Consider the following 15,310-nt stretch of genomic DNA (forward strand, 5'->3'; position numbering starts at 1 on the left):
GTCTTGTTTTTGCGTATATAAATGTAAAAAACATAAATTAATCTAAACAAAACATATATTATATTTAATGTGTATATATATAAAGAGTCTGTGTCCCGAGTTATTGATGCAGACGTTGATTATAAAGATCAACATATCTGAGATGTTGATCATAAAAATGGGTTGATATGAGATGTTGATCAAAATGGTATGTACCCATCACGTGATTAGTAGCCCGCATATGTCACTGTCGACATGAAATATTGTAGCAGTGGTCTACGTATTTTTTTCAAAATCCCATTCCCTCATCTTAATTTATTTATTTTATATTTCTATTTATCTTAATTATATTATTATTAATATTATAATATTAATTCATGTATCTTAATCAAATATTTCTATATTAGTATTACTTTAATATCTAATAACATGAAAACATTAAAATAGTAATTTTAATATTATATTAAAATTTATCTCTATAAAATATTACAATATTAATATTAAATTTCATATAGCTTATAGGGGAATAATAAAATATTTGCTAAAGAAAAAAGAGTTCTCGTAATTAGACATTGTGGTAGCCGCAATGAGACATTCATAAGCCGTTTAAATTTAGTTTATCTTCGCGAGAGCCGTTTAAAATTTGATCTTTATTCTTCTTTTTCCATACCCCGACCTACACAAATGATCTCAAAACAAATACTCGACATAAACACACGTGACCGAAAGATTTTAGCGAAGTGTGATTGGGAGATTTAGTTCACACCTTATTTTAGCGGTTCTTATGGATTTAAACAAGTTTGGACTCAAGTTAACGATGTAAATACATAAATCCTACCGGTTAACTGAATGAGGCGATTTCGGGTCAAATTGGGCATTTTGGTCGAATTGGGGTGAATTGGTGGCTTGAATATACGACTCTGTAAATTTTAGCGATTTGGGACCGAGTTCGGTGATTTCAGGTCTAATTGGGACAATATTGGGCTGGATTTGGACGATTCTCGGTCGATTTTGGGGCATTTTCAGTGGCTGGATCATCTCCCCTTATTCATTTAGGTATTTTCGCAGCTAAATTCATATACATACATATACACTCACATTATTATTCAATTTTTGTGAGTTTTTGTTAAATGTTTGTGATAATGTTCGAATTATATGATTTTTCTGATAATTCTCGAATTTATGTGATTTTTGAGTTGGGTTGATTTTTGGAATTAATTTCTGAAATTATGTGATTCTTGGAATTAAGTAACAAAATTTTGAAAATAGTATTACAAGTAATGTATCAGATTAATAATTATGTATGAGCATTGTGATTAGGCTACTATATTCAGGAGTTTGTCCTTATTATCATTGCAAATTAGCATCATTAACACGTCTCACTAAGATAATTCATCACTTTTGGAGTCTCGATTTCCTATTTGTTAAACAACTCAATCAAAGATCGGGTAAAAGAATATCTGTTACGTGACCTTTGCATGAATTGTACTTATACCTTATCAGTTGCAATAATAACATGATTATGTTCTAGGCTAACCTTGGTTACTTCCCATTTATTTGAGATCAATGTATAAACAACACACATATGAGCACGATAAAAAATTTGAGGAATTACATATAGTGGTCGCTTTCCTTTAATTCTATCTTCAACTTCCAACGATTTTAAGCTCAATCTTCCACCCTTCCAAAAAATATACAAACGTGACGATTTATCACAATTTCTTGAATGTCTATGAGTATTTCGAATTATTATCTCGAATCCTACACCTCGACCATAGCCTCGATAAAAAAAATTCACTTCATCCAATGAATCAAATATCATACCAATTCAAGGCACTACATCATTAATATTTTCAATAAAATTTCATCATGAATATTATCATCATCATCATAAAAGACATCATTATTATCATCGAAATCACCATGAACGTCGTGATTTTTCCCACTAAAACTAACATCATCATTGCTTTCTATTACAATCCCCTCTTTTTCCCTTTCCCGGACCACCAATTTTCTCATCAATATTATCAACATCTATTATTTCATCATCATTAAAAATTTAACGATAAATCTTTTTTCTAATGGGAGTAACATAATTAAACTCTTCGTGGTCAATAAATGATTTAAAATAGTCAAATAAATAAGAAGCCGTAATTTTAGAACACTAACCTTAATTTTGGAGGTTTTAAATTCAGGCAGAATGCTAGAAAGTTAATGAAAAAAACATACTGAAAACTAGGATTAAAAACATTGATGCTGGACAGGTGGAATGTGGATTTAATGCATAACCTCAATGTTTCATGATCGCTGTCGCAATGAAGTATTGCGGCAGTGCATTAATTGCACACCCAACTACTAAAAGGATAAGGGAAAACATGACCTCCCTACCGCTGTGAAAGATTGCGACACCGTAATGAAATATTTTGGCAGTGTCCCACTCCCGCAATATTTCATTGCGGGAGAGTTATTTATTTTTCTTTCCCTTTTTTTGCAGTTAAAATATAAAATTTATTCCAAAAATATATTTAAAAAAGTTATATAATAATTATTTTACTTTTAATATATAAAAAATTTTATTTCTAAATTTTAAGGTCACCATGACTAATATAATTAATATATGCTACTATTTTATATTTTATTGTGAATATTACGCAAAACAACTCTTCTACATTACATTTCTTCACGACATAAAATTTAAATCAATTTTCTTGACGATCCAACCGTACGGATGTTAACATATACCGATTCTAGTCATATGAAAAATTTCGCATAATTTTTAAAATTTTTCTTGCATGTCAAAAATCGAAAAATGTAGTGGAGGCACCATTATTGGAAACAACATTTTTTCATGACACAAAATTTAAATCAATTTTCTCAACGATCCAACTATAAGGATGTTAACATATACTGATTCTAGTCTTATAAAAAAATTTCCGTAATTTTTAAAATTCATTGTTTTGCAAGACATGCCTATACTTAACAAGACTAAGTCACTTTGACAACCCTAAGAAATAGTTGTATGATAATTTATTATATTTTATATTTGTATTTCTTGATTCTGTAAAAATGCTAAGAAGATTAGGCTGGAGGATTTTTCAATGAACAACCATCAAGCTAACGAATAAACTCTGGAAGAATATCAATACTGATCATGCCTCAGGAGAAGTATAAAAACTTGGAATTGAATAATGTTGTTCTAGGAAAAATGTTCTAAGTCACATGTCGACAAGTGATAGATCAAGAAGTATAGAGATGTATGTCGAGAAGTCAAAAAATAACTTGTAGAGAAGTCCCAAGAGATATCGACAAGTCAATCTGCTTGTAGAGAACTGGAGATATCGACAAGTCAAAATGTCCATATAGAGAATTGGAGATATCGACAAGTCAAAGTCTACTTGTAGAGAACTAGAGATATCGACAAGTTAAAATCTACTTGTAGAGAACTAGAGATATCGACAAGTCAAAAGCTTATCTAGAGAACTGGAAAAATTGACAAGCCAATCTACTTGTAGAGAACTGGAGATCTTGACAAGTCATAATGCTTATCAAGAAGTAGAGATATTGGTAAGTCATCTTAATTATCGATATGTGACTTCTCTACACAATCAAGGAGATCTCGACAACAACTTCAGAATTCAGAATACAGACAACTTGAAGATCCAAGATTATCAGTCAATAAATAATTTTATCACTGAATTTGGAAAGACTACAAACGCAACTTGAAGAATGCAAGATCAAGGGCCAAGATGAAATGAACAAAGGAAGGTCACAGACCTTTAAGATTGTATGAAGATTTGCTGCACTCAAAGTGGAACTAGACAAATAGACTTTAGAATTTGTGCTACTCCATTTTAGTGAAATCTTTATAAACTGTGCATGTTGTTCTATGAAACATGTCATGGATCCTTTGTTTAGATGTAACAAAACAGATCTAGAAAATCTTGTATTCTCTCAAGAGAAGTAATTGAGTTCTTATTTTCAAGAACACATATTTGTAGCACAAACAAATTCGATTTAATATAAATCAAGTGAGTTTTTGATAAATTACTCGTGTATTTACATTCAGTCTTTTATCACTACAGATTCAATTCTAGCTGTTAAGTTCCAAAAAGCTAGAAACGCTTTCAAATAATCAAGAAAACAAAGAAAACACATTCAGCCCCTATGTGTTACACTTCATACCTAACAAGTGGTATCCGAGCAAAATATGAAAGTAAACAGATTAGATCTAGGAAGTATGAGTGCATAAAAACTTAGCAGTATCAAGATCCCTGTCTTTGATAAAGTGAACTACACATTATGGAAGAAGAAGATGATGTTTATCAGGATGGCCAATCCACTATATATCAAAATTCTCAAGCATGGACCTATGGTGAGGGTACCTGAAGCAACTGATTGTGATATGTTCATTCCTGGTCACTTTGCTCCTAAAGACCCATCTACATATATTGAACCAGAAAAGAAGAAAGTTTCACTTGACAGTAGCTTGCACCTCATTCTCATTAAATCTCTTGATAATGTCATGTATAATAACGTTATCGACTGTGAGTCAGCCAAGCAAATCTGGGAAAAGATAGAGATTATGTGTGAAGGTACTGAAGAAGTAATGTCAAACCAAAGAGGGATTCTAGTCTCACAATATGAGGGTTTCATGGCTAAACCTAAAGAAGGCATTACTGAGGTTTTTGAAAGATTTAACAAGTTGATAAATGACTTGCATCTCCATGATAAATACTATGAAGCTGAGGAGGTCAGCTGTTAGGTAATGAATTACACACAGGGGGGTGAATGTGTTTGTGTGTTTTTATGCTTTTCTTGAAGTATTTATGGTTATGAACAAAGTAAATTAAATCTTGCAGTGAGATGTGTTAATATTGAAATTAAACAAGCAATAACAGTGAACACAAATCTTTCAAAACTCACTTAATTTTATATTAAAATTAAGAATGTTTTGCTACAAAATTTCTTGGCTCTTTGTTGATAAAGAGCTTAGCTGCTTTTTTGAGAGAATACAAGATTTTTCTTATCTAAATTGTTACATCTAACAAAGGACCGGTGTTAACTTTATATGATAGTTAACTATTGGTTTATACAGTGTATAATAAGAGATGCTATTCACTTTAGTAAACTATCACTAATCATTCCATTTTAGGAAAATCATATCTTCCATTTCTGGCTTAGGATATCTTTGCATACTGTGTTAACTTTGATCTTCCTTTGTCACTTAATCTTCACCCTTGATCTTGCACGCCTCAAGTTGCCTTTTGTAGACTTGTCAATCCAACTGATTGAATTGTTTGTTGATTGTTAATCTTGGATATTGAACCGGTCCGCACTTTGTACTTTGAGTTTTACCTCGAGATTTCTAGTTTGATATATAGAGAACTTGACATCTCGATAATTATAATGGCTTATCGAGATCTCTCATTACTCTATAGTTGTTTTGACTTGTAGAGGTCTCTGAGTTCTCTATAAGAGAATTTAGCTGATCGAGATCTCTCATCTTCATGTCTTCACTTTGGCTTATTGATATCTCTGAGTTCTCTAGTGAGTAATTGACTTGTCGATAACTCAGAGTTCTCTAGTGAGATTTGACTTGTCAATATCTCTGAGTTCTCTAGTAAAATTTGACTTGTCGATATCTCAGAGTTCTCTAGAGAAGAAATGACTTGTCGATATCTCCAATCTTCATGTCTTCAATTTGGATTGTCGATATCTCTGAGTTCTCTAGTAGCTTTCCTGACTTCTCTATAAGTCATTCTGGAGTTCTCGAATGACTTCTCTATAACACTAAATTTGTGTAGAGATCTTGACTTAGAACATTTTTCACAAAATAGATTTATTCAACTCCAAGCTTTCTCACAATTCTTGTGAGGCAGGATCTTCCTGATCTTCTTCCAGATAGAATTCTTAGGCTTGATATTATTTACAGAAAAAGACTCCAGTCTGCTCTTTGACATTTTTACAGACTTTAAATGTTACAATACAAAATACAAACTAAGATTACAATACAACTTACTTAGTGTTGTCAATTTGACTTAGTCTTGTTATTGCACAGGCATGTCTTGCACAACAATCTCCCCCAATTTGTGAGAAGATTGCTTAACACAAATTCATGTCTGTTAACAAAACTAACCCCAATTTATAATGGAAAATAAGATTAATACATAAAAATTGACACAATTAGAACTTTTATACATTAGGAGATTTACAGAATTTAAATAGTTACAAGCATCATGTAAAGACTGTTTTTGCTTTTGCTTCTTCTTTAATGAGATCCTTTAAGTAGACAAGAATTTCAAGTTCTTCTATGATAGGTGTCTTACTTAGAGCTTCTACAAGTATAAGTCTATCTGCCTTTGGATAACCATTTAGCAAATCAATCCTAAATCTTGCAAATTTTCCAGCTTTGATGTTTAAATTTTTTTCATCTTTAGAGATTCTACTCATTCCTTTGGCCTTGAGTTCTTCTGATCTTTTAATGAACATTTCAATCTCCTCATTGTACCTCCTTATCTTCTCCTAATATTTAACCTTCTTCCTTGCTTATCGAGATCTCTCATCTTCATGTCTTCACATTGGCTTATCGATATCTCTGAGTTCTCTAGTGACTAATTGACTTGTCGATAACTCAGAGTTCTCTAGTGAGATTTTGCTTATCGATATCTCTGAGTTCTCTAGTGACTAATTGACTTGTCGATAACTCAGAGTTCTCTAGTGAAATTTGACTTGTCGATATCATCAATCTTCATGTCTTCAATCTGACTTGTCGATATCTTTGAGTTCTCTAGTAGCTTTCCTGACTTCTCTATAAGTCATTCTGGAGTTCTTGAATGACTTCTATATAACACTAAATCTGTGACTTGTAGAGATCTTGACTTAAAATAGTTTTCACAAAACAGATTTATTCAACTCCAAGCTTCTTCATAATTTTTCTGAGGCATGATCTTCTTGATCTTCTTCCAGATAGAATTCTTAGGCTTGATACTGTTTACGGAAAAAGACTCCAGTCTGCCCTTTGACATTTTTACAGACTTTAAATATTTCAATACAAAATGCAAACTAAGATTACAATACAAGTTACTTAGCGTTGTCAATTTGACTTAGTCCTGTTATTGTACATGCATGTCTTGCACAATATCAACCTAAAATTCATGCTCACTCTCCAACCATCTAGAATGAAAGATCTCTGCAATAAGAGAAGAGAGGGATCTATGAAGAATAACTTTGGAGGTTTTGTATGGAAATCTTAAAACATATGAGTTGGAGATGATGCAGAGAAAGTCATTAAAGATGAGTTAAAGACATGTTGTGGATGTGTCAAGTGCCTTGATAGAAAATGACAAGAAAATAACTGAAGATGAAACTGAATCACAGACTCAAGTTATTCAAGCTGTTGAGCAGAAGAACAAGGAACCTCAAAAACAAGTCATTCTGGAGAAGAGGATGAGTATTACACTCTTGATGAGTTGGATGAAATGGACCAGTCTATGTCCTACCTAGCAAGAAAATTTTCGAACATAAGAGTCAAGAAGCCTAGGTACTTCAAGGGTAAAATTCAAACATCCTACAACAACTGGAAAGGAAAGACTCAGAAAAATGCAACTAGAAAAGGTGGCTATAAGTCAGGATCTGTGGACAGATCAAAGATTAGATTCTATAACGGCTTGCTCACTTTTCCACAGTATGTAGGAAGCCAAAGAATGTGAAGAAGGATAAGGCATATTTGGAGCTTGAAGCTAAGTATGAAGCACTTCTGAAGAAACAAAAAAAGGCTTATATTGCTGAAGGAAAGAGTTGGGATGACACGGATGATGAATATGATATTGAAGAATATGGAAACTATGCTCTCATGCCACTACGCCATAAGTGGCCTGATGCAATGCTTTTTGAAAAGTGTTACAAGCATTTTGTTGCAGTAGCTATAAAATTTTTGTGCTATTGTAACAGTACTGAATTGATGTTGCAATAGTTTTAAAGCTAGTGTTGCGTGGCCATGACAGTGTTGCACAACATGTGACACTAGTACCTGGTGTAACATTAGCAATTTTTTTATTTTTTAAAATGTAAAAGTGAATATATTATCATAAAAATAGAATTAAAATTATATTCTGCATTATTCATGACTATTGAATATCATATATAATATTATAAGAATTTTTAATATTTTAATATTTTGTTTCAAAAGAAAATATTATTATATTTAAACAATTTTTATAATATAAGACTTGTAAATAACATTTAAATTTACATATAATTAATTCATTAAATAAAATTAAAATTAAAAAAGAACTGTACACACTTTTATAAGCAGAAAAAAGGCTGGAAAAAAGAGCAGCATATTTCCCCCAAAATGAAAAAAAAAACCAAGTATAATCCCCCTAAACTCTTGACTTGCATAGACTCTTCCCAAATCAATTCATTTTCTCCTCCGATTAAAACCCTAAAATACACACTTAAAGACACACAGTTTGATCTCCTTCGGCGAATTTAATTTTTATCAAAATAATTTGTATACGATGTTTGATTTAGCTGATTACAAACCCTAATTGAGCTTCTTCTTTATTATGTCAAGGTAATCTTGCTTCTTTCTCTCTCTTCTGGTTTTTATGATACAATTTATTATGTATTGTAGTGAAGTGTGTTGTGTATATACCTCTTAATTAGTATTTTATTCTTTTTAATTGTGGGTTTTCGTATGATTAATTGAGCTTTTGTTTTGCAGGAGATTAGAGATTCAAAATTGGGGGTTTTCAACAAGGTAATAATTTACGTATATGATATTAATTGTTTCATTTTTAACAAGGTAATAAGGTTGTTGTAAAAGACATGCTTGTACTTTAACAAGACTAAGACAACTTGTCAACCCTAAGTAAGTTGTATTGTTATCTAAATTTATATTTTGTACTTGTAACACTTAAAGTTTGTAAAAATGCAAAGGAGCAGACTGGAGTCTTTTTGATAAAATAGTATCAAGTCTAAAGATTCTATCTGGAAGAAGATCAAGAAGATCATGCCTCAGAAGAATTTTGAAGAAACTTGGAGTTGAATAAATTTGTTTGGAGAAAAATGTTCTAAGTCAAGATCTCTACAAGTCACAGATTTAATGTTATAGAGAAGTCATTCGAGAACTCCAGAATGACTTATCGAGAATTCATTCAAACTCTAGAGAGTACCGACAGATAAGCAATATCTACTTGACGGATGAGCTATATATCCACTCGATGGATGAATAACATCTACTCGACGGATGAGCAATATCTACTCGACGGATAAGCTATACATCTACTCGACGGATGAGCAATATCTACTCAACGGATAAGCTATATCCACCGGGAGTAGAGAAGTCAGAAAAGCTACTTGAGAACTCAAAAAGATATCGACAAGTCATTCCTTTACTAGAGAACTCAGAGTTATCAACAAGTCTATATCCATTCGAAAACTCAGAGATATCTACAAGTTAAGTGAAGTTATGCAGACTAGAATCTCGATGAGCTGAAGACCTTTTCAAGCCAAACTCATCATGGAGTACTCGAGATCTCGATAAGCCTTTGTACTTATCGAGATATCAAGTGTTCAAATGAATCAAACTGGAGATCTCGAAGTACGGTTTCAAAGTACATAATTGCAGATCAGTTTAATATCCAAGATAAACAATCAACAAATAATCCAACAGCTGGATTGACAAGTCTACAAAAAGCAGCTTGAAGAGTGTGCAAGATCAATGGCAAAGATTAACTGACAGAGGAAGATTAAAATAAACACAGGATGCTAAAGATATTCTAATCCATAAATGGAAGATTTGCTTTTTTATAAATAGAAATGACAAGTGACAGTTTAGAAAAGCTAATACCATTTTTATTATCCAGTGTGTAAACCTGCAGTTAACTGAGCTATAAAGTTAACACTGGTCCTCTAGTTAGAAGTAACAATTTAGATCAAAATTCTTGTAACACTCTCGAGAAGAAGATGAGCTCTTTAACTTCAAAGAGCTTAGAAATTTTGTAGCAAAGCATCTTAATTTTTAATACAAAAATTAAGTGAGTTTTGAAGATCTGTGTTCTTTATTTTGTGCAAGTTTAATTTCTGCATGAACACTTTTTATACAAGATTTATTTTACTTTGTTCAACCGTTATCTTTCAAGAAAAGCCTAAAATCAGAAAAACACATTCACCCCCCCTCTGTGTGTGATTCATTACCTAACAAGTGGTATCAGAGAAAAATCTGAAAGAAAACAGATTCAAGATCTTGGAAGAATGAATACACAGAAAATCAATAACATCAAAATTCCTACCTTTGACAAAGCTAACTACACTCTTTGGAAAAATAAAATGAAGCTGTTTATCAGGATGGCAAATCCATTCTACATTCAGATCCTCAAGAATGGACCCTTCATTCATATGGTAAGAGTTGAGGAATCTACAGATGGAGACACTATCATACCAGCTCATTATGCTCCAAAGATCCTGCTGAGTATACAGATCCTGAAAAGGAGAAAGTTTCCCTGGATAGCAGCTTGCAAATGATATTGATTGAGTCACTTGACAATGTGATGTACAACAATATTATCAACTGTGATACCGCCAAGAAGATATGGGAAAAGATTGAGATATTGTGTGAAGGAACTGAGGAGGTTAGATCAAATCAAAGAAGGATACTGATTTCACAATATGAGGGTTTCATGGCTAAGCCTAAGGAAAGCATTACTGATATGTTTGAAAGATTCAACAAGCTGATAAATGACTTGCAGCTTCATGAAAAATACTATGAAGCTGAAGAAGTGAATCTAAAGTTCTTGCTTACTCTCCCTGACCATTTGGAACAAAAGATCTCAGCAATCAGGGAAGAAAGAGACTTGAGTAGAATAACTCTGGAAGTTCTGTATGGAATTCTTAAAACATATGAACTAGAGATGATTCAAAGGCAGTCGCTGAAGTCTGGTCAAGGACATGTGGTGGATGGCTCAAGTACTTTAATTGTTAATGAAAGCCACTCATTCAATAATGAACTAAGATACCAAACTTTAAATGCCTAATCAAGTGAGCAGAGAATAAATGATTCACAGGAGCAAGTCATCTTAGAGTTGGAAAAGGATGAGTTTTACACTCTTGAAGAACTGGATGAGCTAGATCAGTCTATGGCTTATCTAGCCAGAAAATTCTCTAACATTAGAGTAAAGAAGTCAAGGTACTTCAGGAATAAAGGACAATCCTTCAACAAAGACAACAACTGGAAAGAGAAAGGGAAGTATAATTCTGACAGCAAGCACTACACCATATTTGGCCACTAACAACACCCAAAAAAAAGTGTAAAAATTGCCAAAAAGTGTTACCTAAAGCAAAAAATTGGGCTATGGTTACACTTTTTCAAAAATTCGTGGTGTTGGATTTGCTTGTGCTACAATAGGGGTCTATGGTAACATTTTTTGACCCTTTGGTAACATAGCTGTAAATGTAACAATAGAACCCCTATGGTTACACTTTCAATATCTATGGTTACAAAATAAAGGTGTAACCACAGATCTATCGCAACATACGTAAACCTTTAGTAACACTACAAAATGTGTTACAATAAACTCTTTTGCAACACCTTTTTTGCTATTGTAACATAATATTCTACACCAATTAAATTCTTCTGGTAACAGGTTTATAACTTATTGTAACACTTTTTTTAAAAACACTCTTGAATATTAAAATATCAGTTGGTTGCACTTATTAATTTTCGAAATATAATAAAATTTGAATCAACGTGCAACATTAAGACTTGAATACATATTTGAACTTGGGAACCGTTGATAAAAGTACAAGTTCATCCCAACAAATACAAAGTTTAAGCAACCAAAATAACCAAAGTTCTAATTAATTCCATCCAAAAGCCACCAATGTACTAGTTATAGCTAACTAAAACAAGTAAAAGGTTCTAATATCTTTCATAAACTAGTTACTAAGTACTGAAGTTGCCAGAGTTGCCATTTCCACTAGAGTTTCCCTCCTCAAAGTTAACCTTCTTTTCTGGATTCTTCTCGGCGAACTTTCTCATCATCTCCTGTATTCAACTCGAAGATCTAACAGATGAGGATATACAAAGGCCAAAATCAAGTTTCAAAAGCACCTATCTGATACCAGGAAATTCATAGATAGAGTACCAGAAAAAAAGAATAAGCCTCAGTCATAAACTAGATATATTGCAAAATATAATCACATTCACATTTGATATAAAAAGTAAGTTAAGTGACTGCATAAGTTATAGTACATGATACTTCAGTCTAAATACATGGCATTTTGCCACCTGTGAACTCGTGATTGTATTCAGTTAATTGACTATTGATATGTTGTTAAATGATACCAGAGAGGGTATCTTTTAAAATAAAAAATAAGTTCAGACTGTAACTTAAATACCACAAAAGCAGATATTCATAATTGTTACAAAATGATCCATCATGACAATTTTTACAAAAATGATTGAACTTTCTGGAGTAGCGTGCTTACTGTTTATGTACTTCAATAAACTATACAAGCATTAAAAAAATTAGTAACCTTCACCATTCTAGTTCCATTGTCAAATACAAGGGGTTGCATATCCTCCGCATCATGTATTATATATCACTGCACAATCATTATTAATTTAATCAAACAAAAGAGAAATACCCACACTTTTCTATGTATACGCATCATTTTCGACTTTATATAATCCCTAGAGGTTGCTATTAAATTATAGTTCATAATTAAGTCTCTCTTCACATAGAAAAATAAGTATCTAATACACGCAAGAAATAAAATTTATAAATTTTAACGTGGTCTTACTTTACACAACCCATAGGGGCTTTTTATACAAACCCAGTAGTAAAACATTAAATTTTAAACATTAAATTATAGCAAAACAGTTTCACTATATAGTATACAAACCTGCTTAAAAAATTAGAAACAGGATCCAGGCCTTTAGGTATTTTTGAAAAGAGTGTGTACATCCTAGACAAATCATCCACCTTAATAATTCGATGGAAAGAATTAGCAAAATGAGAAAAAATCATATAACCAATTGACCAACAGATGTCCGGTGAGTACCTTGTCATCCCTAAGCAATGCATGACAACCAGAATGTTCTTTCTCGAGTAATTGATTTGCATACACAGATAGCAGCTTATGTTGCACATTCTAGAACACCAACCACAAATAATAATAACAGTTCTTAGAATAATAATTATATCACCAAAACTTGAGCAAAATGCAAAAGCACAATCAAATAACGTGGTTGGATACTTAGATCATCTCAGAAGTCTGATTTATATAGTATGTGACGATAAACAAATGGTTCTTTTTATTTATATTATGAACAAATTTTGAAGCATTATGGAATGTTAAGGAAACTATACATTACTTCCATACATGTAAGATCATGAGACTCAATGATACTCCATGTTCAATGGGTCTCCTTGATCTCTAGCTAAACAAAAACCTCCATGCTTTCCTGTTCAAATAGATATTAGAAAACTAAATCAATCAATACATGCTCTAGTAGTCATTTAGTTACTTTTGACTCTGGGACTTTATATTTGTATAACTAGTGGGAAATAAATATAAGTAGCCTCCATGAAAAGATTAATCACCTTAAGGTGAATTGGTAAAGTTTGCTCTATTTGAATCTTCTTCTTTAGCGTACCGGTCTCAATATCTTCTGCTGCTAGAGCAAGTATGATTGTTGTTCGTAAGCATCTATTATCTTTTCAGTAGTTCTGAATACTAATATTGACATAGATTTGATGGAAGAAAGAAACATAGGCTTACCTATATCATCAATATCGTCGCTAAAGGGCCTAGAATCAACAACGTCATTAGAAGGAACAGTAAAGGCAGTGAATGAAAATCCCATACTAGCACTAGAAGCTCTGCTTAGAGTAGCACCGTTGTTCAATTCATCCAAATCAAATTTCATTTGAGAAGATCTTGTTTTTCTAATGTGCCTGCTCCTTGTACTACCAGTACCTCCAGGTGATGCACTAATTCCTCCTCTGCTCATGACTTTCTTGAGCTTCCCTCCATTTTAGCGCCCCGGTCGCTTGACACCCGTGGAATTTAATCTTTCTTAGGAAGAGCAAATTATTTGCTAAACTTACAACCTATTATATAGTTAACCGCAACATAGAAATTACACTGAAGTGAAAGACCATGATTTAATAAATAAACAGCAATAAAACTTTACTCTTCATGCTTGAGCTACCTGGAAATTAATAAAACTTTACTCTTTGTTCTTTATATGTCCAAAATTAAAGTGTGTTCTTGTCAACTTACGATTTTGCATGGAATAAATTTATGTAGAAATCATAGTCATCCTGCTAGAAATTTACCTATTACAAAAAAAACTACTTAATAGGTAATTTACTATTGAGAAACCGATTACCCATGTAGCCTGCCAAAATTTTCTATCTCTGAGCATCTTGTCACTAGGATAGGAGTCGAAACTCAAGGAAAGTGAAAACTGTGCACCAGAAAAAATGTAAATAAATTTAGATCATATAAAATTGTATTTGGAATAACAAGTAGCAGGTTCGAAATCAACAAAGTGAACGTAATAGATTCAGTTAAAATTCTGGTTTAAACGATTAACTGTAAATCCATTTATCCTATTCCTTGTTTAAAAAAGAATGAAATCAATTTAATTCTATTTATCTTATAAAGGTGTGCATCGTAATTTTAAGCTGATCCACCAATCCCCAAAATGGATAATTCAAATGACTCATCACTTAACCATATATCATATACACAGATTTATTAACCCAGCTAATTCTAGTTAAATTCAGGACATTTTACTTATTAGCATACTCGTCCGTTCCGTTTACACTTGGTTATAAATTAAAAATGGAATGTATAAACGAAATACCTTCTTGAATGTAAGGCATGATATTTGTAATATAATATCAGTAAAAAAATAGGTGACAGAATATCTCAGAAAATATACATTTAAGAGTTTATTCTTGTTGTCGAAGTATTGGTATGCCCCTGTGTCAATAATTTCTCATCAGGGTCATGGTCGTTGTTCTTTAATTCTCTTTAGTCGATGTTCACCAATAACGACCCCTTAATTTCTAATTAGCTAATAGTTGTAAGTCATTACTTTTTTTGCATCTATTAAGGTTTCTACTAGGTTTATATATATATGAAATAAAATTACTTAACTTAGATCTTATTACATTTAAACACAAACCCAGATACATAATTACAATACATAAAGAAACACAAATAATCTGACCCGAACAGGCCCACGAAATAAATTTAGACAAATTACATGAAAAACAAGACAAGTATACAAATATGCACGCTTATAATTATAAAA

The sequence above is a fragment of the Apium graveolens genome, chromosome 9 (genome assembly GCF_009905375.1).
Source record: "Apium graveolens cultivar Ventura chromosome 9, ASM990537v1, whole genome shotgun sequence".
NCBI lineage: Eukaryota > Viridiplantae > Streptophyta > Magnoliopsida > Apiales > Apiaceae > Apium > Apium graveolens.